Source organism: Suricata suricatta, chromosome 4 (assembly GCF_006229205.1).
Source record: "Suricata suricatta isolate VVHF042 chromosome 4, meerkat_22Aug2017_6uvM2_HiC, whole genome shotgun sequence".
NCBI classification, from domain to species: domain Eukaryota; kingdom Metazoa; phylum Chordata; class Mammalia; order Carnivora; family Herpestidae; genus Suricata; species Suricata suricatta.
The window spans coordinates 113,698,744-113,721,724 of record NC_043703.1 but is presented as its reverse complement, the minus strand read 5'-3'; the positions used below and the strand labels follow the sequence as shown (position 1 = coordinate 113,721,724).

General features: G+C 40.6%; 1 long non-coding RNA gene across 1 annotated transcript in view; it reads left to right on the top strand.

The window, feature by feature from the left end:
- The window catches only part of LOC115289921, a 75,758-nt gene that overhangs the window by 5,334 nt on the left and 47,443 nt on the right, over window positions 1-22,981 (top strand). The window contains exon 3 of the long non-coding RNA XR_003907873.1: window positions 5,836-6,021. This is a non-coding gene — a long non-coding RNA (uncharacterized LOC115289921). The remainder of the gene's footprint in view (window positions 1-5,835; window positions 6,022-22,981) is intronic.

Genomic DNA, 22,981 nt, shown 5'->3' with positions numbered 1-22,981 from the left:
ATTATGTCTCAGACACTAAGGATAAAAAAATGAATGAGATCCTGTTCTTGCCCTCAAGATGTTTATGATATGGAGAGGGACACTGACAAACAGATTTGCAGTACAATGCATTAAGGTATTAGAATATGAATAAGCAGAGGATGCTATAGGCTTAGAAGAGGACCCTTGATTCAGCCTTGGAATGGATTCAGAAAGACTACCTAGCAAAGTTGATATTTATGCTGAGTTCCAAGTTGGCAGATTACAAGGTAGAGGGCAGGAAAGGGTAACACCAGGCAGGTCAGCAAAGGCCCAAAGGCAGAGAGTACACAGTCCATTCAGAAGTTGAAGCCATTTCAGGAAGGTATGAAGGATGTTTGCGTGATCCAGTTTTTGGTGATTGTTGTTCTGTTTTAGAAGTGTACATTATTGAGACTTGATCATGCTTACAAGAGCACAGAAAGTCTAAGTCCTTATTTTGTAGCAGTAATTCTCTTTTAAGATGAAGATGTTAGGGGCGCCTGGGTGGCTCAGTCGGTTAAGTGCCCGGCTTCAGCTCAGGTCATGATCTCACGGTTTGCAATTTGAGCCCTGTGTTGGGCTCTGTGCTGACAGCTCAGAGCCTGGAGTCTTCTTCGGATTCTGTGTCTCCCTCTCTCTCTTTGCCAGACTCTCCCAGACTCATGCCCTGTCTCTCAGGAATGAATTAGCATTAAAAAAATTAAAAAAAATTTTTTTAAATAAAGAAAGTGCAAGGCATAACATATCCCACCCCACCTGGCCTGTTTTGGTTTTTTCTTTTTTAAGATTTTATTTTTAAGTAATCTATATCAAACGTGGAGCTCAAACATACAACCCCTGAGATCAAGAGTTGCATGCTCCTTTGACTGAGCCACCCAGGTGCACCAGCATATCCCTTTCTTATCCAAGTTTTGGATTTGATTGTGTTCTGCTTTGTTTTTAAGGGGGTGTATGTATGGAAGTTTAGGAACTTTGTTTAGCTGGTTAGGATGTTTGAGTTAGGGTAGATGGAAAGGATTTCAAGAATAATTGCTACTTAATGGCAGAACAAAATAAATACATTTAAATAGCTCATTTTTCTGATCCCACCTATTGAGCACAAGCAAGATTTAGTTGGGAACTTTGTTAGACAAGTAATTCAACCAGACAAAGCATTTGTTTAACATTATTCCCTATGTAAAATCTGTTGTGTCCAGATTGAACATTGATTTTTCTTTTTTGAGACATGGATATAGCAGCATTAAATAAAAACCTTGTATGTATTCATTGGACAATACTGGGATTTTACTTGGACTAAAAGAAGAAAAGTATTATGTGTGGAGTAGGGAAGAAGGTGCTTAGAAAATAGCACACATGGGGAACCTGGATGGCTCAGTCGGTTAAGCCTCTGACTTCAGCTTAGGTCAGATCTCACGTTCGTGGGTTCGAGCCCTGTGTCAGGCTCTGTGCTGACAGCTCAGAGCCTGGAGCCTGCTTCTGGTTCTGTGTCTCCTTCTCTCTCTGACCCTCTCCCTCTCATGCTCTGTCTCTCTCTGTATCAAAAATAAATAAAACATTAAAAAAAAAAGAAAGAAAATAGCACACAGATTCAGTGGTCATTTCTTAGTCATCTTCTTGATCCTGTAACACCTGAAACTCCCTCCTTGAACATTAATTTCATTTGGTTCCAGGATGTCACTCCATTGGTTCTCTGTCTACCTCACTGGCCCCTTCTTCTCACCCCCCCCACCCCTCTTTTGGCTGATTCCTCCTTATCTCCTCAGCCTCTAATGATGGAGTACTCAGATTAGTCCTTGCATCCCTTCTCCATTTATACTCATTCTGTATGTGTTCTCTATCAAGACCTCAAATACCATTTATACCCTGAAAACTCTCAATTGTCTATTGGTTTCAGTTGTATTGAGCATATGGAGGACTCTCCTTTGACTCTGATCCTTTTCTTGCTCTCCTCCTTTAATCTAGTAGTAACTCCTATGAGTTCTACCTTAAACATGTAGGATTTGAACACTTCTCACCACCTACCCTGCTACTTTTAGAATAGCCTTCTAAATTGTCTTCCCTCAATCTAATTTGACCAGAGTAATTTTGTTAAGTATATATCAAATCATTCCACTCTTCTGCTGAAAACTATCTACTGGGTCCCACCTATGTTAAAAATTAAAGTCCTTACATGGTCTAGGAGGCCACATAGCATCTTCAGTTCTGCTCCAGCAGCTGTGACCTCATCTTTTATCACTTTGTGCTCTGGACATATTGGTCTCCTTGTAGTTGCTTCACCATGCCAAGCATTGAACTTCTTAGTTGTCGTCTTTACTGGGAACACTTCTTCCAGTTAGCAGTATGGCCTCCTCCCTTATCTCCTTCAGGTTTCTGCTTTGTTACCTTGTTTGTGAAGTTTTCCTTGACCATCTTATTTAGAGTAAAAGCCATTTTCTGCTCTCTATTCCTTCTTCCCTTTTCCTGCCGTATTTTTCTCCACAGAACTTATCACTGCTTGATGTAATATTTCATCATTCATTCTTCACATATTTATTGAGGGATGCCTATTAAGTGTCAGGGGACTGTACTGGGGACTCTCTCTACTATAATCTGTTTATTATTTGTCACCTGCTACTGGAATGTAAATTTCCTAATGACTAGGACTTTGGCTTGTTGCTATATGACCATCTCCTAGAATAGTGTCTAGCACATTGCAGTTGAATGAATACATGTATTCACATTTTAAACAAAAATGTATTGAATGTATAGGGGGTTGTGTACCAGATAAGAGGGAAAGATAAATATAAATAATATATTGTTACTGCCCTCAAGTTGTTCAGTCTAAAACATGCTTATTTTGACTTGAACTTAATGTGCTCTCTAACAGGGTAAAGTGATACATCATTTTGGAAATGGGGAAGTAAGGACTGGTATTCAAGGGTATGGATCTCTTCAGACAGGAAGTTTTTCTTTGTCAGGCTTATCAATAATTTGTACTGCTTCTGGGAGGGCAGGATTGATGATAGCTCACTGCATTACTGGCTTTTTGGGTTACAGTTTCTGCCTTGTCTTGTCTTATTAGAGCAGGAGCTTCTTTAAAATCTTGTTATCAGTCTTGGTTCTTTTTAGATATCTTCTAGGAACCTCTGTCTTAGTCACTTCTCAGGATAAGTGAAGGAGTTTACTATCTTTACCTTCCTCCATATCGAAAGTTCTTTTCCAGAGCCCTGGTCATCCATTTACTAGCTGTTTGATCTTGAACCTCTCAGAACCTGTTTCTGCACTTGTCAAGTGGAGATAATGATAAATGACATTAGTCTTACTTCTTATGAGGATGAAATGACTACCAATTTCTAGAATGGAGGAGTAGAAAAGGGAAGGAACAATTTCTTTTTTTTTAATAAAGTGTTTTTTAAAATTTAATTCTTTAAAGAAAATCTTTTATTTATTTTTGAAAGAGCAGGGGAGGAATAGAGAGAGAGGGAGACACAGAATCTGAAGCAGGCTCCAGGCTCTGAGTTGTCAGCACAGAGCCTGATGTAGGGCTCGAACCCACGAATCATGAGATCATGACCTGAGCTGAAGTCAGAAACTTAACTGAGTCACCTAGGTGCCTCTGAAGTTTATTTATTTTGAGAGATAGGCAACCTGAAGACAATTTCTTTTTTTTTTTAATAAGTACTGTATATTTCTATTTTGAAAGAACTTTTTAAAAATTTTATTTTTTTATTTTGAGAGCGAGAGAGAGCACTAGTGGAGGAGGGGCAGAGAGAGAGAAAATTCAAAGCAGGCTCTGTGCTATCATCACAGAGCCCGATGCAGGTCTTGAACTCACAAACTGTGAGAACATGACCTGAGCTGAAATCAAGAGTCAGATGCTTAACCAGTTGAGCCACCATTGAAAAAATGTGTTTTCGTTTTAATGTATATTTATTTTAGAGAGTGTGAGCTTGGGAGGGGCAGAGAGCAAAGAGAGGGGTCAGAGGATCTGAAATAGGCTTTGCATTGACAGCAGCAAGCCCAGTGCGGGGCTCAAACTCACTAACTGTGATATCATGACCTGAGCCAAATTCAGATGCTTAACCAACTGAGCCACCCAGGTGCCACCAAAAAGCTTTTTAAGAAGCATATATTTTATTTCTTTTTTGTTGTTGTTAAAAACATTTTTTAAAGTATATTTATTATTGAGAGACAGAGAGACAGAGTATGAGCAGGGGAGGGGCAGAGAGAGGGGGAGACACAGAATCTGAAGGAGGCAACAGGCTCTGAGCTGTCAGCACAGAGCCCAACATGGGGCTCAAACCCACAAACCGTGAGATCATGACCTGAGCTGAAGTCGGATGTTTAACCGACTGAGCCACACAAGTGCCCCTCTTTTTTTTTTTTAAATTTTATTTTTAATGTTTATTTACTTTTGAGAGAGAGAGAGAGAGAGAGAGAGAGAGTGGAAGAGGGGAGAGAGAGAAGGAGATGCAAAATCTGAAGGCAGGCTCCAGGCTCCGAGCTCTCAGCACAGAGCCCAGTGCAGGGCTTGAACCCATGAACCACAAGACCATGACCTGATCTGAAGTCAGACACTTAACCTACTGAACCATCCAGACGCCCCAGCATATATTTCATTTCTACTGAGAGTAGTGAAGATTTATTTTTTTGTATATTTTTAAGTGTTTATTTGTTTAGAGAGAGAGTGTATGTGAGCTGGGGAGGGTTAGAGAGGGAGACAGAGAATCATAAGCAAGGCCTGACATGGGCCTTGATCTCACAAACCGTGATCGTATGACCTGAACTGAAGCCAAAAAGAGTCGGTCGCTTAACTGAATCACCCAGGCACCCCATAAAGATTAAAAAAAAATTTTTTTTAATGTTTTATTTATTTTTGAGAGAGAGACAGCATGAGCAGGGGAGGGTCAGAGAGAGAAGGAGACACAATCTGAAGACAGGCTCCAGGCTCTGAGCTGTCAGCACAGAGCCTGACGTGGGGCTCAAACACACGAACCGTGAGATCATGACCTGAGCCGAAGCCGGATGCTTCACCAACTGAGCCACCCAGGTGCCCCAAGATTTTATTTTTAAAAACAAAGATGTTAGGGCGTTGGGTTTGGGCTTTAGGGTTAAATAAACATTTAAAAATGATTACTTTAAAAATACATTAATATGTATACATTTTAAAGAGTAACAGGTTTTTAGAAAATATTTCTTTGTGTTTCTACCCAGATAATTACTCCTGTATTACATGAGAGTAGTGAAATACTAGAACTGTACCCCAAGCTGCCCAGTGAGCTGGTGTCTAAGTAGGCAAACAACCATTCCTTTTAGGTGAAGTTGGAGTTCAGGAAGTACTATTTGAAGAGGCTCAGAGAGATTGATGATAGTAACAACAGCAATAATAGTAATGGCTAACTGATGAACCAGGCACTTTATGTAGATTGTCTTATTTTAACAGCCTGGCAACCACATGGAGGCTGGTGCTGTGAGTAGTAGAGCAGTGTAGGAGTAAGGAGCATAGACTCTGGGGTCAGACTTTTCTACACCAACTTCTCAGCTTTGCCAGTAACTAGCTGTGTGGTCTTGAGTGAAAAAACTGCCTCTTTCTCCTTTTCCGTAAAATGAAGGTCATAATAGTAACTGTCTCATGAGGTTGTAACGATTAAATGATGTAAGCCCTGTAAAGCACAGTGCTTGGCACATAGAAAGTGCTCACCAAATGTCACTGTTATAATTAAAGTTGATGGAGAAACAGAGATTTAGAAAGAGGTAAGTTAATTTGCCTAAGTGATACAGCAAATATAAATGACCGAAAAGTGACTTGCACCTGGGAAGTTGACTCCATTGCTCTTTTTTTTCTTTCTTAAATAGGCTCCACATCCAACCTGGGGCTTGAACTTAACAACTCTGAAATCAAGAGTTGCTTGCCACTGACTGAGCCAGCCAGGCACCCCATTCAGAGCTCTTGTTTCTTAACCGTGACGTTGTACTGCATTGTGCATGGATTGAGGGTGATGGTGAGAGCCTGGACAAAAACTGCATTTTGTCTAGCTTAAGGTGAGCATACATCTAAAGGTCACACTTGGGTTCAGACCTATGTAAACTTTATTTGTGCTCTTTTTAATTTTTTTTAAACATTTTAAATTTATTTTTTGAGAGACAGAGTGTGAGCAGGGGAGGGGAAGAGAGGGAGACACAGAATCTGAAGCAGCTTCAAGTTCTAAGCTGTTTTTAGCACAGACCCCGACATGGGGCTGGAACTCACGAACTACGAGATTATGACCTCAGCCAAAGTTAGACGCTTAACCAACTGAACCCCCCAGGAGCCCCTTTATTGTGCTTTTAAGCATCTTAACACTGTAGCATGTACTGGTTATTGTCTGAAGTAGTTGTTCCCTAGATCCAAATGAATGAGTGATGGGTTAGTTATGGTCTTCTGAGGGGTTGAGTGTTCCCTGGCTAGTGCCAGGAAATGTAGCCGAATAAGTATCTTACCTGTATCTTACCCACTGCTCTTGGACCTAAGTAGGAGCTTGTCCAGTCTTTTTTGTTACTATGATTCACTCCTTATACAACTGGTAATGATGAGAAGATGAGTAGTGTGTATATCAAGCACTTTATTTTTTATTTTATTCATTTATTTAAAAAAATATTCATTCTTTCATTTAGTGGGAATCAGGGAAGGGGGCAGATGGAGAGAGAGAATCTCAAGCAGGCTCCATGCTCAGTACAGAGCCCAACTTGGGGCTCAGTCCCACAACCCTGGGATCATGACCTGAGCCAAAATCAAGAATTGGGTGCTCAACTGACTGAGCCACCCAGGCATCCAGTAAATATTTTATTTTTAAGTAATCTCTGTACCCAACATGGGGCTCGAACTCACAACCCCAAGATCAAGAGTTGCATCCCTTCCCAATTAAGCCAGCCAGAAGCCTCTACATTGAGCACTTTACATGCCATGCATTTGACATAGATTATCTCATCTGGTCCTTAATGTAACCTTCTGAGGTAGTCATTCCTATCCCTGTTTTATAGAAACAGAAAGATTAGGAAACTTGCTTAAATTCACATAGTGAATGTGGTAGAGCTGAGATTTGAATACACAGTCTGGCTCTGGAGTCCACATTCTTGATCTCTACACTCTATTGTTTCTTTTTTTTTTTAATGTTTTATTTATTTTTGAGACAGGGAGAGACAGAGCATGAGTGGGGAGGGGCAGAGAGAGAGGGAAACACAGAATCAGAAGCAGGCTCTAGGCTCTGAGCTGTCAGCACAGAGTTTGACGTGGGGCTCGACCCCATGAACGTGAGATCATGACCTGAGCTGAAGTCGGAGGCTTAACTAACTGAGCCACCCATGCGCCTCTATTGTTTCTATTCTTAACCTGTGTAAAATACACAGTATATGGTAGGTGACTTAGTAGGTCCAGTCCTATTTTTCCCATCTGAAAAGTGGGAAATTTTGACTAGTTGGCTAGAAATAAGGAGGCCTGTGATCTTGTCTTAACCGGTCACCAACTTGCCACATCCAGGATTTCACTCTTCTCAGCCTCATTGTCCTCATTCATTAAACAAAAGGGTCACTCTAGGTGGTCTCTGAGATCCCTTCTAACTCTAATGTTCTGATTGACCATATGAAGTGAGGAGAATAACACCTGCTCAACTCCTTGATTTTGGAGTGATGTATTTGTGAGGTTTTAGGGAGCCTGCTTTATGTAAGGGAAGATGCCAGATTTTAGGACAGAGAACACTGCCTTCCTGAAGAAGGTAGGTCTGGGCTCTTTTTTGAGGCTGGTTGCCTAGGGAACCTAGCCTCTGGCCAGCAACAGTCAGGAATGCTTTGGTTAAGAGTTGGGTACAGATAACTAAAACAAGCAGCACATTTAGGTTTCACTTTCCATCCCCCCACCTTTCATTTTCAAGCTCCCAGTTTTATAGATTTTCTGTATATTAGCACTTAACAGAAGTTTATTTAAATCTTCATTGTAATCTTATGAGGTAAGTCCTATTCTAAATTTACAGTAAATGAAAGAGAGGCAAATAGAATTAAATAATTTGTCCGTAGTTACTCAAGTGGAAAGTGCTATTCAACCCACTATGTTGTACTGCCTGCTTGGAACTTAAAAAAAAAAAGTGAAGGGAGGACTCTTTATTTATTGGTGGTGGGGTTTTTTTCCCCTTTTTAATTTTTTTTAAGTGTATTTATTTTGGTAGAGAGAGAATATGAGCAGGGTAGGGGCAGAGAGAGAGGGCAGAGAGAGAGGGCAGAGATGAGCAGGGTAGGGGCAGAGAGAGAGGGCAGAGAGAGAGGGCAGAGATGAGCAGGGTAGGGGCAGAGAGAGAGGGCAGAGAGAGAATCCCAATGCAGGGCTGAACTCATGAACTGTCAGATCATGACCTGAGCTGAAATCAAATTGGCTGCTTATCCAGCTGACCCACCCAAGTGCACCTGTTTTTGTTTTCTTTAGAATGGTAGACTCTTGGGGCGCCTGGATGACTCAATTGGTTGAGTGTCGACTTCGGCTCAGGTCATGATCTTACAGTTCGTGGGCTCGAGCCCCACATTGGGCTCTGTGCTGACAGCTCAGAGCCTGGAACCAGCTTCCGATTCTGTGTGTCACTCTCTCTCTGCCCCTCCCCTGCTCATGATCTGTCTCTTTCTGTTTCTCAAAAATAAATAAATGTTAAAAAAAAAAAAAAAAAGAATGGTAGACTCTTGGAGTTGGAAAGGGCCCTTACCATAGTTAATCTCCTTGTCTTCTGTCTGCTATCTGGTTACAGGAATACTTTCCATCATATCCCTGACAGATGATTATCCAGGTTCTTTTTTATTACTTTCATTCCTGGGGAGCTCATCACTTCTTGAGGAATCCCATTTTATGTTGCTTAGTTCTCTTTGGTAAGAAATTATTTTTTGTTTTGAAATGAAATCTAATTGAGATAACTTACCAGTTTTAGGCCTGTCCCCTGGAACCATTTAGGATAATTACAAGCCATCTTTCATATGCTAATATTCTGCACATTTGAAGATACTCTTTATATTTATAAGACATATTTGTAGTTTTCTCATAGCATCTAAACTTGCTTTCAGTTTGGATTGGTCTACACAAAAGCAATCTCTTTTTTATTGCTTTGCAAGTGCAGCCTTGCAGTAAATCTGTGCTTCACTTCTTATGGTTAGGCACAAAATATGGGCTCTTCCTATATCTTTGGAGAATGAATAAATAGTGAGCTGAGTCTCTACAACTATATATGACTCTGAAGGATTTGCAATCTCCTACTCTTATAATCTAATGTCCATTAGACTGTTGCCCTGTACACGCTGTTGGAGCTCACAAAATGGCTGGAAGTTTATCCGGGCATTTGACAAAACTGCATTTACTTCATCAGGCCACTAGGTGATGAACCACTCACAGACCCGGACTTCCAGGGACCGTTGTATACAGGACAGTTTTAGTTTGTAGTTGGAAAGACCATGAGATGTCTGGTACAACCTTTTAATATAAAAGATCTTTTTGTGGTGGGGAGGGAAAACTTGTCTTTGTATACTTTGTCTTTCCCAGCTTTGTTCCAATTTTAAACATTAATTTCAATAAGGTACTTCTTTCTCTGCGTGATCTTAGGAAAGGGGCCTGGATGGCACTTTCAAGGTCCTTGTGTCCAATTATGTGTATATATATATTTTAAAGATTTTATTTTTAAGTAATTTCTATGCCTAATGTGGGACTCAAACTTATAACCCCAAGATCAAAAGTCTTATGTTCTACCAACTGAGCCAGCCAGGTGCCCCTGTATTTTACCATAATGTAGGAATGATGTCTTGACTTGGTTTAGGATTCTCAGATAGTAGTTTTAGCCACTGCAAAGTCTACATGCAGCTTTCTCCTGTCTTCAGTTTCAAGTGATACAGGTGGGAAATCCAATGCCAATAGGTTTATTTTTCCTTCTCTTTGGAAGTTTGTAAATTTTTTTCTTCATGCTTAACATTTCATCATGATGTGTTTTAGGTGTGTTTCTTTTAAAAGTAACTCTGCTTGCTTCTTGTTGAACCTTTTAGACCTAAAAACTTAAGTCTTTTCTTAGCTCAAGGAAGTATCCATCTGTTTCCAACTTTCTTACTTCACATAAGAAGAAACTGAGTCCAGAAAGGTGACTTGCTCAAAGTCACTCAGCTAGTTAACAATGAACCTCAAGCAAATAACTTGACTTATTTGATGAACTAGAGTTTCATTGTATTGAATATTGCTCTGTTGAGGGAGCCATCATAAAAAACTTGGAAAAGTTTTTAGTGAGACACAAATTTTGCTGAGGGTTCATAGGGACATGAAGAAGACCAGAGAGATGATAAAATTCATTATGATTAAATTGTGGCCCATTTGGGACTCGTGGGTGGCTCAGTTGGTTAAATATCTGATTCTTGATATCAATTTAGGTCATGGGTTTAACCATGTTTCTGGCTCTGCGCTGATGGTGTGGAGCCTGCTTGGGATTCTTTCTGTCTCTCCCTCTTTCTTCCCCTTTCCAACTCGTGCTTGTGAGTTCTCTCTCTCTCTCAGACTCTCTCAAAATAAATAAAAATGTGTCCCATTTGAAGAACTATAAAATTCACAAGGTATCCTGGTTATTAGAGTTACCCCAGAGCTCTAAAATTTAATAAAGCCAGTTTTGCAAGGGAAAAAAACTTAGTAAAGCCAGGAAGTTTATTGAACACTTGGATAATTAGATATTTAGTTGTCAGGAGTTGGATAAGCATGGTCACGCCCTTTTGTAAATATTGGAAAACATATAAGTGTCTGAAGGCTTGGAGACAGACATCATAAATTGTGTCTTATCAGTGGTCTGGTTTCTGTTTTGAGTTCCAGCCTGGGACCCTTTTCTGCTGGGAACCACCTGTTCCCAGCTCTGTTGATCTTTGGATTTCCCCAGCCTTCAGTCTCTTTCAGTCCCTTTCAGTTTTGAAATGAAACCTACTCCATTGGGTGAGGTCAGGTACTGAGAGGACTTTGACAGCTCATACCAGGTTGTTTTTTTCTAGAGTCTGGTATGTGACTGAAGTGTAAGGCTCAGCAGGCTGTGATATAGACTGATGGTGAATCAGCTGTTGGGTAGGACCCAGGTAATGCCATTTTTTTGGGTAACCAGAAAAACATATAGACCGAATATATTGTCTTTCATTCTCAGACAGTTTTGAAACTTGAGTACAGTCATCAAAGATCTGCCATGATCTCTCTGCCTTGGTTTACTGCAGAAGGAAAGACATTGTTTTAGTGTCTTTTCTCCTTATTTTTATTTTTTAAATTTATTTTTGAGAGACAGAGACAGCGTGAGCAGGGGAGGGTCAGAGAGAGGGGGAGACACAGAATCTGAGCAGGTTCCAGGCTCTGAGCTAGCTGTCAGCACAGAGCCTGATGCGGGGCTCGAACCCACGAACTGTGAGATCATGACCTGAGCCGAAGCCGGATCTTAACCGACTGAACCACCCAGGCGCCCCTCTCCTTATTTTTAAGGAACCTCTTCACTTTTCAGGAAGGAGCCAGGTCCTTGGCCTCTTTCTGCTGCTCCAGCTTCTAAGCATTTATGCTGTGCCTCCTGCTGGAATTGCTGCTTTGTTGTGAAGTGACTCCTCTAGATACTCCTAGACACACATACCCCTATGCCTTGCCCCCAACCTCTTCACAGTATTTGGCTTCCCCTTTTCCATTTGTTTTGAAACTAGTTTCCATGATACTATAGCACTTTGCTTGGAATTTTTATAAGTGGTACTGGCTCTTTCTTTAACTCACCCCATACCACTTCCGCCTATTATACCTGACTTTCCCCCAGCCACATCCCTCAACACTGTAAAACTGCTTCCAGACCTTCAAATACCTTTTCCCTTTTGAGACTTCTGCTGGCCAGCAAGGTCACCTGATCCCTGTCCTTGAGTACAGTTAGCCTCTGTACCCAACATGGGGCTCAAACTCACAACTCCAACATCAAGAATCACATGCTCTGCTGACAGAGCCAGCCAGGCACCCCTCATTCTCCCATGTTTGTTTAAGATTTTAGTGTTTGACCTCTCCTCCTGTGACTCTGGCTAGGGGATTGGTGGTCAGGTTTGGCTTGAGTCCAGTGATTCCAGGATAGGATCATGGAATTAGGGAGCTTGGTGTTAACATCTCAGATGTGGGCAGATGGGAAACTATAAGATTTGAACACCAAAGTCATCTGGGGTGGAAGGAATAGAGAAAATTTAGCATCTGAAGCAAAGGATATCCTTTCTAGGCTCCCTCTTCTCACTTGAAAAAACAGGAAGGGCACCTGGGTGGCTCAGTTGGTTGAACGTCGGGACTCTTGATTTCAGCTTGGGTCATCATCTCAGTTTGTTGATTAGAGCCCTGCGTCAGGCTTCATGCTGACAGTGCAGAGCCTGCATGGGATTCTCTGTCTCCCTCTCTCTCTGCCCCTCTCCCACTTGCACATGCCTGCGCACTCTAAAATAAATAAAAATTTAAAAATTAAAAAAATTAATTTTTTAGAACAATTTTAGGTTCACAGAAAAATTGAGGGGGAAGATAACAAAGATTCCCATTATTATTATAGTTAAGTAAGCTCTGTGCCCAACGGGGGGCTCAAACTCAAAACCCTGAGATTAAGAGTCACATGCTCTCTGTCTGCTCCTCTCTGCTACTGGTGGATGCTCTCCCTCTCTCTCCTTAAAAAAAAAAAAAAAAAAGAGTCACATGCTCTACTGACTGAGCCAGCCAGGCACCCTGAAATTTCTGTTATTTTTGAAAAATTGATCTTTAATATTACAGGGAATGTAATAATATAATCTAAAAAAATCTGTAGATATTTTAATTTATTATTATTTTTTAATGTTTTATTTATTTTTGATACAGAGAGAGACAGAGCATGAGAGGGGGAGGGGCAGAGAGAGAAGGAGATACAGAACCAGAAGCAGGCTCCAGGCTCTGAGCTAGCTGTCAGCACAGAGACTGACACGGGGCTCGAACCCACGACATGAGATCTGACCTGAGCTGAAGCTGGAGGCTTAACCGATTGAGCCACTCAGGCGCCCCTGTAGATATTTTAAATTACTCTCCTCTTGCACTCATTTCAGTTATTTTTGTAAAATTCCTCAAAGGTGGTAACCTGTTGTGTTTGGGATGTACCTTCCAGATTTTTTTCTTCGTGTTTACATACCTGTGTATGACCTAGAGAGTTATTTTTGTGTTTTATTTATTTACACAAACACATTTTATGTGTGATTTTAATATTTCTTTGATTCAGTAATGTACCTCGATAATATTTCATGTTGGTACATAAAGATAACTTCTCCTTTATTTTGGCTACTATATAATATTTTGTAGAATAGATATACTGTATTTAGCTATTTTTCTATTGAGAGACAGTAAGGTATTTCCATTTTGATACTATAAATGATTCTTGTTGTGTTTTAAATGTTAGCATTCTGTTCCTAGGCCTTTTTTTTTTTTTCCTTTTCCTCATACTCTTTCCAGGTGATCTCAGCTTCTCTGATAGCTCCACTTAACCATCTACTCATGGATGATGCCTAGATGTTTCTATGGATCACATTATCCAAATACTCACATAGACAACATCACGAGGATGTTTTGCATACTTGGCAACATGCAACCTCCTGCTCTTCCCCACTTGCTCCTCATCCATTGTCCTTACCACGTGTAAGTAGCATACACTTACTAGGCCCAAAGCCTGGTAGTCATTGTAAGCCTTCCCTTCCCCTCCTACAGCCAGCAACCAGCCTATCACTAGGACTTTTCCTCCCCATTATTTCTTGGATCCAGTTATTTTCTTTCCTTCTTCATTGCCTGTACCTTCTACCTTAGTTTTCTGATTTATAAAATAGAGTATTTGTGAGCATTAAATCAATTAATACACGTAAAATGCTTACATTTAAATTGGCACCCAGTAAGTGCTATGTGAATGTTGGTTGTTATCATTATAATCATCATCATTGTTGTTGTTGGGGTCTTCTCAGCGTACATAATCCATTCTCAATATTGACCTTCAGTCTTGATTTCATCCTTCCCTACCTCTGTTCCATTCTGCACATTACAGCCAGAGTGACTTTATAGTATATACAAATAACATGATCTAACTTTCCTGCTTAAAAAAACTTAAGTGATTTTGCCTTTGGGCTTTTATATGTACTGTCACCCCATCTAGAATGCCTTTTTCCCTTGGTTGTTGAATGGTTGCGGTTTTTTATTTGTTTGTTTGTGTTTTGACATACTTGTTTCTAAATGTCATCTCCTCAAAGAGGCCTTCCCCTGACCACCTAATTATTCCATAGTAGCCACTCATATTCTTTCTGTCATATCACCTATTTAAAATTTTTGCATCACGCTTATTAATATGTTATTTTTCCAGATTATTCACATATTAGTTTATAGTCTACTCCAGTTAATTTTTTTAATTTAATTTTTTTAAGTAGACTCCACACCCAGTGTGAGACTTGAACTCATGACCCCGAGATCAAGAGTTGGATGTTCTACCAACCGAGCCAGCCAGTCATCCCTGGTCTCCTCCAGTTAGAATTAAATTCTCTGAGAAAGACAGATCTGTTTTCACTCCTATATGGAATTTGAGAAACTTAACACAAGACCATGGAGGAAGGGAAGAAAAAAAAAAACAATTACAAACAGAGAGGAAGGCAAACCATAAGAGACTCAAATACAGGGAGCAAACTGAGGGTTTATGGGGGTGTAGGGTTGGCAGGGTGGGGGAATGGGTGATGAGCATTGAAGAGGGCACTTGTTGGGATGAGTGCTGGGTGTTGTATGTTAGTGATGAATCATGGGAATCTACTCCTAAAGCCAAGAGTACACTGTATACACTGTATGTTAGCTAACTTGACAATAAATTTATATTAAAAAAAAGAAGAAGAATTCTCTGAGAACCGGAATATTGTCTGTTTTTTTCACTATTCCTAATGTTTAGAACAATGTGTGGCACATTGTAGGCACTCTGAATGCGTCTTAAGTGAATTATAAAACAACTTTATATATTTCATTTTTTGTCTCTCCAGCATCATTTGCTTCAGGACACCTTCTACTTTGGCCTCCCTACCCCCCATCACTTCAGATGTGTTTTCTTGCTGCAAGATCTTTTTATATGCTGTTCTCTCTACTTAGAACATTTTTCCTTGGGGCACCTGAGTGGCTCAGTCTGTTAAGTGACAGACTTTTGGTTTCAGCTCAGGTCATGATCTCTTGGTTTGTGAGATCAAGCCCTGTATTGGGTTCCATGCTGACAGTGCTCAGAGCCTGCTTCTGATTCTCTTTCTGCTCCCCACCTGCTTGCACTTGCTCCTTCTCAAAATAAATAAACTTTAAAAAAAGAAGAAAGGATTACTTTTCCTCAAGTGCTCCACCATTGCCTGGGTATCTCCTATTCATCCTTAAGTTTCAGCTTGGTGTAACTTCACCTGTTTTTTTTTTTTTTTCTTTTTTTAATGTTTGTTTATTTTGAAAGGGAGGGATAGAGAATCTCAAGCAGGATCTGCTCTCTGTCAGTGCAGAGTCCAATGTGGGGCTTGATCCCACAAACGTGAGATCCTGACCTAAGTTGAAATTAAGAGTTGGATACTTAACTGACTGAGCTACCCAGGCACCCCATGACTGTCCTTCTTACTCTTCCAGCTCTGCGTGCATTACCTTTACTTATCGTTACTGTAATTATTGGTCTCCCTCACTAGATGGTAAGTTTTGGTGGGCAAAGGCATAGGTCTTGCTCACCATGTATTCTTAGTCCTACTTCTGTGGGCTGGAAGCATCCCTAGAGATGGGGTGCTGGGTAAGAGTACTCAGAGTAGTACTTTAGGGCTAAGAAGTGTGCCTTAGAATGTGAGAGTAAGATCTAAAGTCATTTGGCCCTGGCTCATAGTCATTCTCTTTATTCCATCTTTGGGGATTCTAGTATTTTCCTGAATGAGCCATCTAAAATGCTTGAGATGAATCATTTAATACACTTGTCTCTCTCTGAGACATATTCACAAAATAAGGGTAGGCCAGGCAGAGAACTTGCTAATGGAAGAGGGCATGAGTGCTGAGGATAAAAATTGGGGATCTGGGTAGGCAGATTATTTACTCTTGAGTGGTTGGTGGCAGAATAACCGAGAGTGCAGTGCAATCCTCAGCCAAGAAAGAAGCAAAAGGCCTTAGGGATAAGGTGAGGCAAAGATGAAACAGGAAGCTGAATCATTAAGTCAGAAACCGAGAGAATCAGGATAGTGGGTGGAGTATAAGAAAGGACAGGGCAAGCAGTTCAAGAGTAGGGCCATAAATAATCTTGGAGATTACTTAAGTCGTCTTTTGGCATTCTCACCCCTTTAGTGTGGAACCAGCTTTTGGATTAAAAGAAGAATCAGGTAGTTGACATATAAAGGTTTGAGCTAGATTGCACATTACTTTGTATTTTATAAGTTAATTACCTGAACGTGAAATCCTCAGAAATCTGACTGTACCTTTTCCCCACACTTCAGTTTCTACTCCCAAGAGCCCACTTTCCTTCCTTTTATTTTTTTATTTTTTTAAGTTTATTTATTTTGAGAGAGAGAGAGAGAGCAAGAGTGAGCAGGGGAGGGGCAGAGAGAATCCCAAGCAGGCTCCACACTGTCAGTATGGAGCCCAATGTAGGGCTGAAACTCACAAACTGAAATCATAACCTGAGCCAAAATTCAGTCAGATGCATAACTGACTGAGCTGCCCAGGCACCCCTCCCTCCTTTTAAATATACTAGATTTAACTAGCTAATTTTTGATAAAATTTTCCTGTTCAGAAGCTTGTAGCAATCTTGGTACTCTCTTTAGGCAGGCTGAGGGATATTCCCTTTATGGTAAACAAGCACTCTTCAGGTTGTACCTCTTCCTGCCAAATCATGCATAGGAATTGGCTTCAGCAGCCTTAGGAATTCAGGACTCTGGCTAGCCTGAATCTGAAATTTCTGTCTGAATTGTGAGGAAGGACATGGAAGTGTAGATTCTATTGGTGAGGCATAGTAGGAGTCGTGGAAGACTGGCTGGGTATGCATAGGTGTGGGGTTTGAAGGTGTATAGGCAGTGGGCTTCAAAGTTTCTGACCTGGAATGGTCTTTGAGTTTATGGCAGTGTTAGGATACTCTAATGTATGCCAAGTAGAGAATGTTGGTGATTGGTGCCAGTCATTAGCCCTTAGAGGCATTCTGTATGTTCTTCTGTGTGACCTGGAGGTCTTCTACAGACTGAGCAATAGCTGGCATCATGGTGGGTACTTGGGGGGAATCATGGGTATAGGAGTAGTACTTACTAAAGAGGGATATATTCTCTTGAAGGTTGGATAGAGTGATTATGTGCACATCCTGGGCCGTGTAAGGTTCAGTCACCTTGCCTTATGTAAGGCAAGGTATCTGTACTTCCCTCCTAGGGCTCTGCTGGGAAAACCAACCTAAGAGGGCCAGAGATCATGGCCATTGTTAGTGATTCCCCCAGGAATGCTCCCTGTCTTTGACTCTTCTGTTTTTCAAGCCCCTTGCTCTGATGTCCTGCCTTCTGTTTTCTGCTTTGGTACCTTCGAATTTCATAATCCATTCTGACTCTTCTTTCTAGATTACTCCATGGCCATATTGATTCTTGGTTCTATATAGTCCCGTAATTTTGACATTGACAGCTTCAAGTAAGGGCTTTCCTCCATTAGCCCTGTTCATAGAGCTGATTTTGAAGCTTTAAGCATCAGAATTACCCATATAGGCAAAGGAGGAGGTTGCTGGATCCTTACTTAAAATGCAAATTCCGAGGTATCTGGGTGGCTCAGGGGGTTGGACATCCGTCTGGCTTTGGCTCAGGTCATGATCTCATGGCTCAGCTCGTGGGTTCGAGCCCAACGTCAGGCTCTGTGCTGACAGCTCAGAGCCTGGAGTCTGCTTCAGATTCTGTGTCTCCCTCTCTTTCTGCCCCTCCCCCTCTCACACTCTTGTCTCTGTTTCTGAAAAATAAATAAATGTTAAAAAAATTTTTTAATGCAAATTCCTGAGGCACCTGGGTGGTTCATTCAGTTAACGGCCTGACTCTTAATCTCAGCTCAGGTCTTGATCTCAGGGTTGTGAATTTAAGCCCCTTTCATGGCGTGAAACCTACTTAAAAAAATGCAAATTCCTGGGGCACCTGGCTGGCTCAGTTGAAAGAGCATGTGATTCTTGATCTCGGGGTCATGAGTTTGAGCCCCACAGTGGGTGTCGAGATTACTTAAATAAAAAATAGGGGTGCCTGGATGGCTCAGTTGGTTAAGTGGCCCACTTCAGCTCAGCTCATGATCTTGTGGCTTGTGGGTTCGAGCCCCACATTGGGCTCTGTGCTGACAGCTCAGAGCCTAGAGCCTGCTTCTGATTCTGTGTGTGTCTCTCTCTCTCTCTGACCCTCCCCCGCTCACGCTTTCTCTCTCTCTCAAATAAATAAATGTTAAAAAAAATAAAAAAAAAATAGGAGTGCCTGGGTGGTTCAGTCGGTTAAGCATCTGACTCTTGATTTCTGCTCAGGTCATGATCTTGCAGTTCATAGGTTCATGCCCTGTATCAGGCTCTGTGCTGACAGTGTGGAGCCTGCCTGGGATTCTGTCTCTGTGCCTCTTCCCCACATGCTCTCTATCTCTCAAAATAAAAACAAACATTTTTAAAAAAATTTTTTCTTAGTGTTTTTTATTTAGTTTTGAGAGACAGAGCAGAGGAGGGTCGGAGAGAGAGGTAGAGGCAGACACAGAATCTGAAGCAGGCTCCAGGCTCTGAGCTAGCTGTCAGCACAAAGCCCGATATGGGGCTTGAACCCACGAACTGTGAGATCATGACCTGAGCTGAAGCTGGATGCTCAACCAACTGAGCCACCCATGTGCCCCTAAAAACAAACATTTAAAAATATAAATAAATAAATAAATAGGGGTACCTGGGTGGCTCAGTTGGTTAAGTGTCTGATTCTTGGTTTCAGCTCAGGTCAGGATCTCAGCCCCGAAAGGGGCCGTGCCCTGACAGTGTGGAACATGTTTGGGATGCTCTCTGCCCCTCCCCCTCCCCTTCTCCCTGTATTCAAAGTATACAACTGCTCTATACAAAGTAAAACTCCATGTTATTCTCTTAAATATTTCATTTGCTTTCATTAGACCACTTACAGCTTTTTACTAGTTTGTCTTTCTCTCTTACTAGATTATAAGTTTCATGAGGGTAGGGACCTTCTTGCTCAAGGTTGTATTTGCAGTGCCTACAGACACTCAGGAAGTACTTGTTGACTAAATTACTCCTTACCTTCTTGTCAGTATCTATATGGGTGCTTTGTGGCTCTGCATAAACTCTCACCCTTTTTATGTGTTGTTGCCTCTACCAGAAGCACCCTTTCTCTCATCAGCTCCTCAGACTTTTTCTCATCCTTTCCCACTTCTCTAAGCAAGTCTTTGTCTTCCTCAGGCAGTGCAAGTTCAGTCGAGACAGCACTTTGATCCTCTCAAATGGACTTTTTGCCCTGTGTGATAATTTTATCTATGTAAGAGATAGATGGTATCCCTTGGTTTACCAAGGGCTCTGAGAAGTGGATTAACTTGGAAGTGGTAGAACTGAGATTCATACTCCAATGTGTCTTTAGAGCCCTTACTCAATCTACCTTGCTTGCTCTAAAAGAAACCAGACTGTAGACCTAGAGACACTGAAGTGAAAGAGATTTTTAAAATTAGGTAATAAAAGTATGTGTGTGTGCATGTGTGTATTTGTCTTAAATTTCCCCAAAGTTAAATACCATAAAAGGTATACTGTTGACAAACCATTTATAAGGATGATTGAGTAAAGGGTGATCATAATATTCAGAGGACAATATGTATTTCATGTGTTTCCTTGATCATATCTTTGGTGACGATGGCACAATCAATATATACACTAATATAAATGAGCCAAGATGAAACACTATTAAATTCAAACCAAAGCAAATATCAGTCATCATTTATGCTTGCTTAGAGAATATAGAAAGAGTGAAATTTGAGCAGTTTGTTGAGGAAAAAACATGCAAAATTGGTATGCAAAGTCTTTAACAGATTTTGCTTAAAAAAATCCATTTTACTAGGGTGCCAAGGTGGCTCATTTAAGTGTCAGTTAAGTTTGTGGGTTTGAGCCCTGCATTGGGCTCTGCACTGACAGTTTGGAGCCTGTTTGGGATTTCCTCAGTCTCTCTCCCTCTCTCCTGCTCCCTCCTACTCTCTCCCCCACTGCCTCCCTCTCCCTCCCTCTTCTTCCCTCTCCTGCTGCCGCTTCCCCACTTGCACATGTACACACACTTTCTCTCTTAAAATAAATAAAAATATATCTTACTATGAATATACTAGTTGGGTAAGTTGTAGTGGATATTGGCATTATTATGTAGCTATTAAAAAGAATGAGACATACACATATACACACAATCTCTAAGATCTCTTATTAAGAGAAAAATAAGGCAAAGTGCAGCATACTTTTGCTAGTATTCATATTTGTATGAAAAAGGGGAAGGATTCTATTATACCCAGATTATCTCGAAGTGTTTTTATTTTTTTAGTATCTTTTTGTGTTGTTGAAATTTTTTTTTACCATGTGTACATTGCCTTTCAAAAATATTGTGGTAATAAACATAAAATACACCATCTGAACCATTAATTTTTTTGTTTTTTAGATTAAAAAATTTTTTTAAGTCTTATTTATGTAATCTCTATACTCAGTGTGGGGCTTGAACCCAGGAGTTGCATGCTCCTAATTGAGCCAACCAGCCACCCCTACCATCTCACCATGTCTGAGTGTTCAGTAGTGTTAAGTATATTCACATGGGTGTGCAACAGATCATCAGAACTTTCCCATCTTGCAAAACTGAAACTTATACCTCTTTAAAGGGCCCCTGCCCATTTACCCTGGCAATCACCATTCTACCTTCTTTTCTATGAACTTGACTATTTCAGTTACTTCAATATAAGTGGAATCATACACTATTTGTCTTCTTGTAACTAGCTTATTTCACTTAGCAGAATGTTATTGAAGTTTATCTATATTGTAGCATGCCATCTTATGTATAGACCACATTTTGTTTATTAATCTATTGTGTGTTTTTTAATTTTTGTTTTTTACATTTGATCCACAGTTCTTTGTGTGTATGTGTGTGTGATTGTGTGTGTGTGTGTGTGTGTGTAATAATGATTTCAGGAATAGAATTTAGTGATTCATCACTTACATATAACACCCAGTGCTTATCCCAACAAGTGTCCTCCTTAATGCCCCTTGCCCATTTAGCCCATCCCCGCACCCGGCACCCCTCCAGCAACCCTCAGCTTGTTCTCTGTGTTTAAGAGTCTCTTATGGTTTGTCTCCTCCTGTGTTTATATAATTTTTGCTTCCCTTCTCTTATGTTAATCTGTTTCGTTTCTTAAATTCCACATGAGTGAAATCATATGATATTTGCTTTTCTCTAACTTATTTCACTTAGCATAATGCACTTTTAGTTCCATCCGCGTTGTTGCAAATGGCAAGATTTCATTATTTTTGATTGCTGAGCAATATTGCACCACATCTTCTTTATCCATTCATCAATTGATGGACATTTGGGCTCTTTCCGGACTTTGACTATTGTTGATAGTGCTGCTATAAACATTGGGGCGCATGTGCCCCTTCAAAACAGCACTCCTGTATCCTTTGGATAAATACCTAGTAGTGCAGTTGCTGGGTTGTAGGGCAGTTATATTTTAAATTGTTTTGAGGAACCTCCATACTGTTTTCCAGAGTAGCTGTAGCAGTTTGCATTCCCACCAGCAGTGCTTAAGGGTTCCTCTTTCTTTGCAACCTTGCCAACATCTGTTGTTGCCTGAGTTGTTAATTTTAGCCATTCTGACATGTGTGAGGTGGTGTCTCATTGTGGTTTTGATTTGTATTTCCCTGATGATGAGTGATGTTGAGTATTTTTTCATGTGTGTTAGCCATCTGGATGTCTTCTTTGGAGAGGTATCTGTTCATATCTTTTGCCCATTTCTTCACTGGCATATTTGTTTTTTGGGTGTTCACTTTGACAAGTTCTTTATAAATTTTGGATACTAACCCTTTATCTGATATCATTTGCAAATATCTTCTCCCATTCTTTCAGTTGCCTTTTAGTTTTGCTGATTGTTTCAGAAGCTTTTTATTATAATGAGGTCCCAATCGTTCATTTTCACTTTTTTCCTTGTCTCTGGAGGCCTGTTGAGTAAGAAGTTGCTGTGGCCAAGGTCAAAGAGATTTTTACCTGCTTTCTCCTCTGGGATTTTGATGGCTTCCTGTCGTATGTTTAGGTCTGTCATCCCTTTTGAGTTTATTTTTGTGTATGGTGTAAGAAAGTGGTCCAAGTTCATTCTTCTGCATGTCACTGTCCAGTTTTCCCATCACCATTTGCTGAAGAGCCTGTTTTTTACTATTGGATATTCTTTCCTGCTTTGTCAAAGATTAGTTGGCTGTAAGTTTGCGGGTCCATTTCTGAGTTCTATATTTTGTTTCATTGATATATGTGTTTTTGTGCCAGTACCATACTGTCTTGATGATTACAGCTTTGTAATACAGCTTGAAGTCCAGAATTATGATGCATCCAGCTTTGTTTTTCTTTTCCAGGATCGCTTTGGCTATTCGGGGTCTTTTCTGGTTCCATACAAATTTTAGGATTGTTTGTTCTAGCTCTGTGAAGAATGCTGGTGTTATTTTGATAGGGATTGCTATTGTGTGTGTGTTTTTTAATGTTTATTACTTATTTTGAGAGAGAAAGTACAAGTGGGGAGGGGCAGAAAGAGAGAATCCCAAGCAGGTCGTGTGCCATCAGTGCAGAGCCTGATGTGGGGCTCAGTCTCACAACATGAAATAGAGAGTCGGATGCTTAGCCAACTAAGCCACCCATGTGCCTCTATATTGTTTTTTTATAAATGTTTTTTAAGTTTTTTGCTTTACCCTATACATGTAATCCTGAAGTGTCGAATGTGAACACGTGTGTGTGTGTGTGTGTGTGTGTGTGT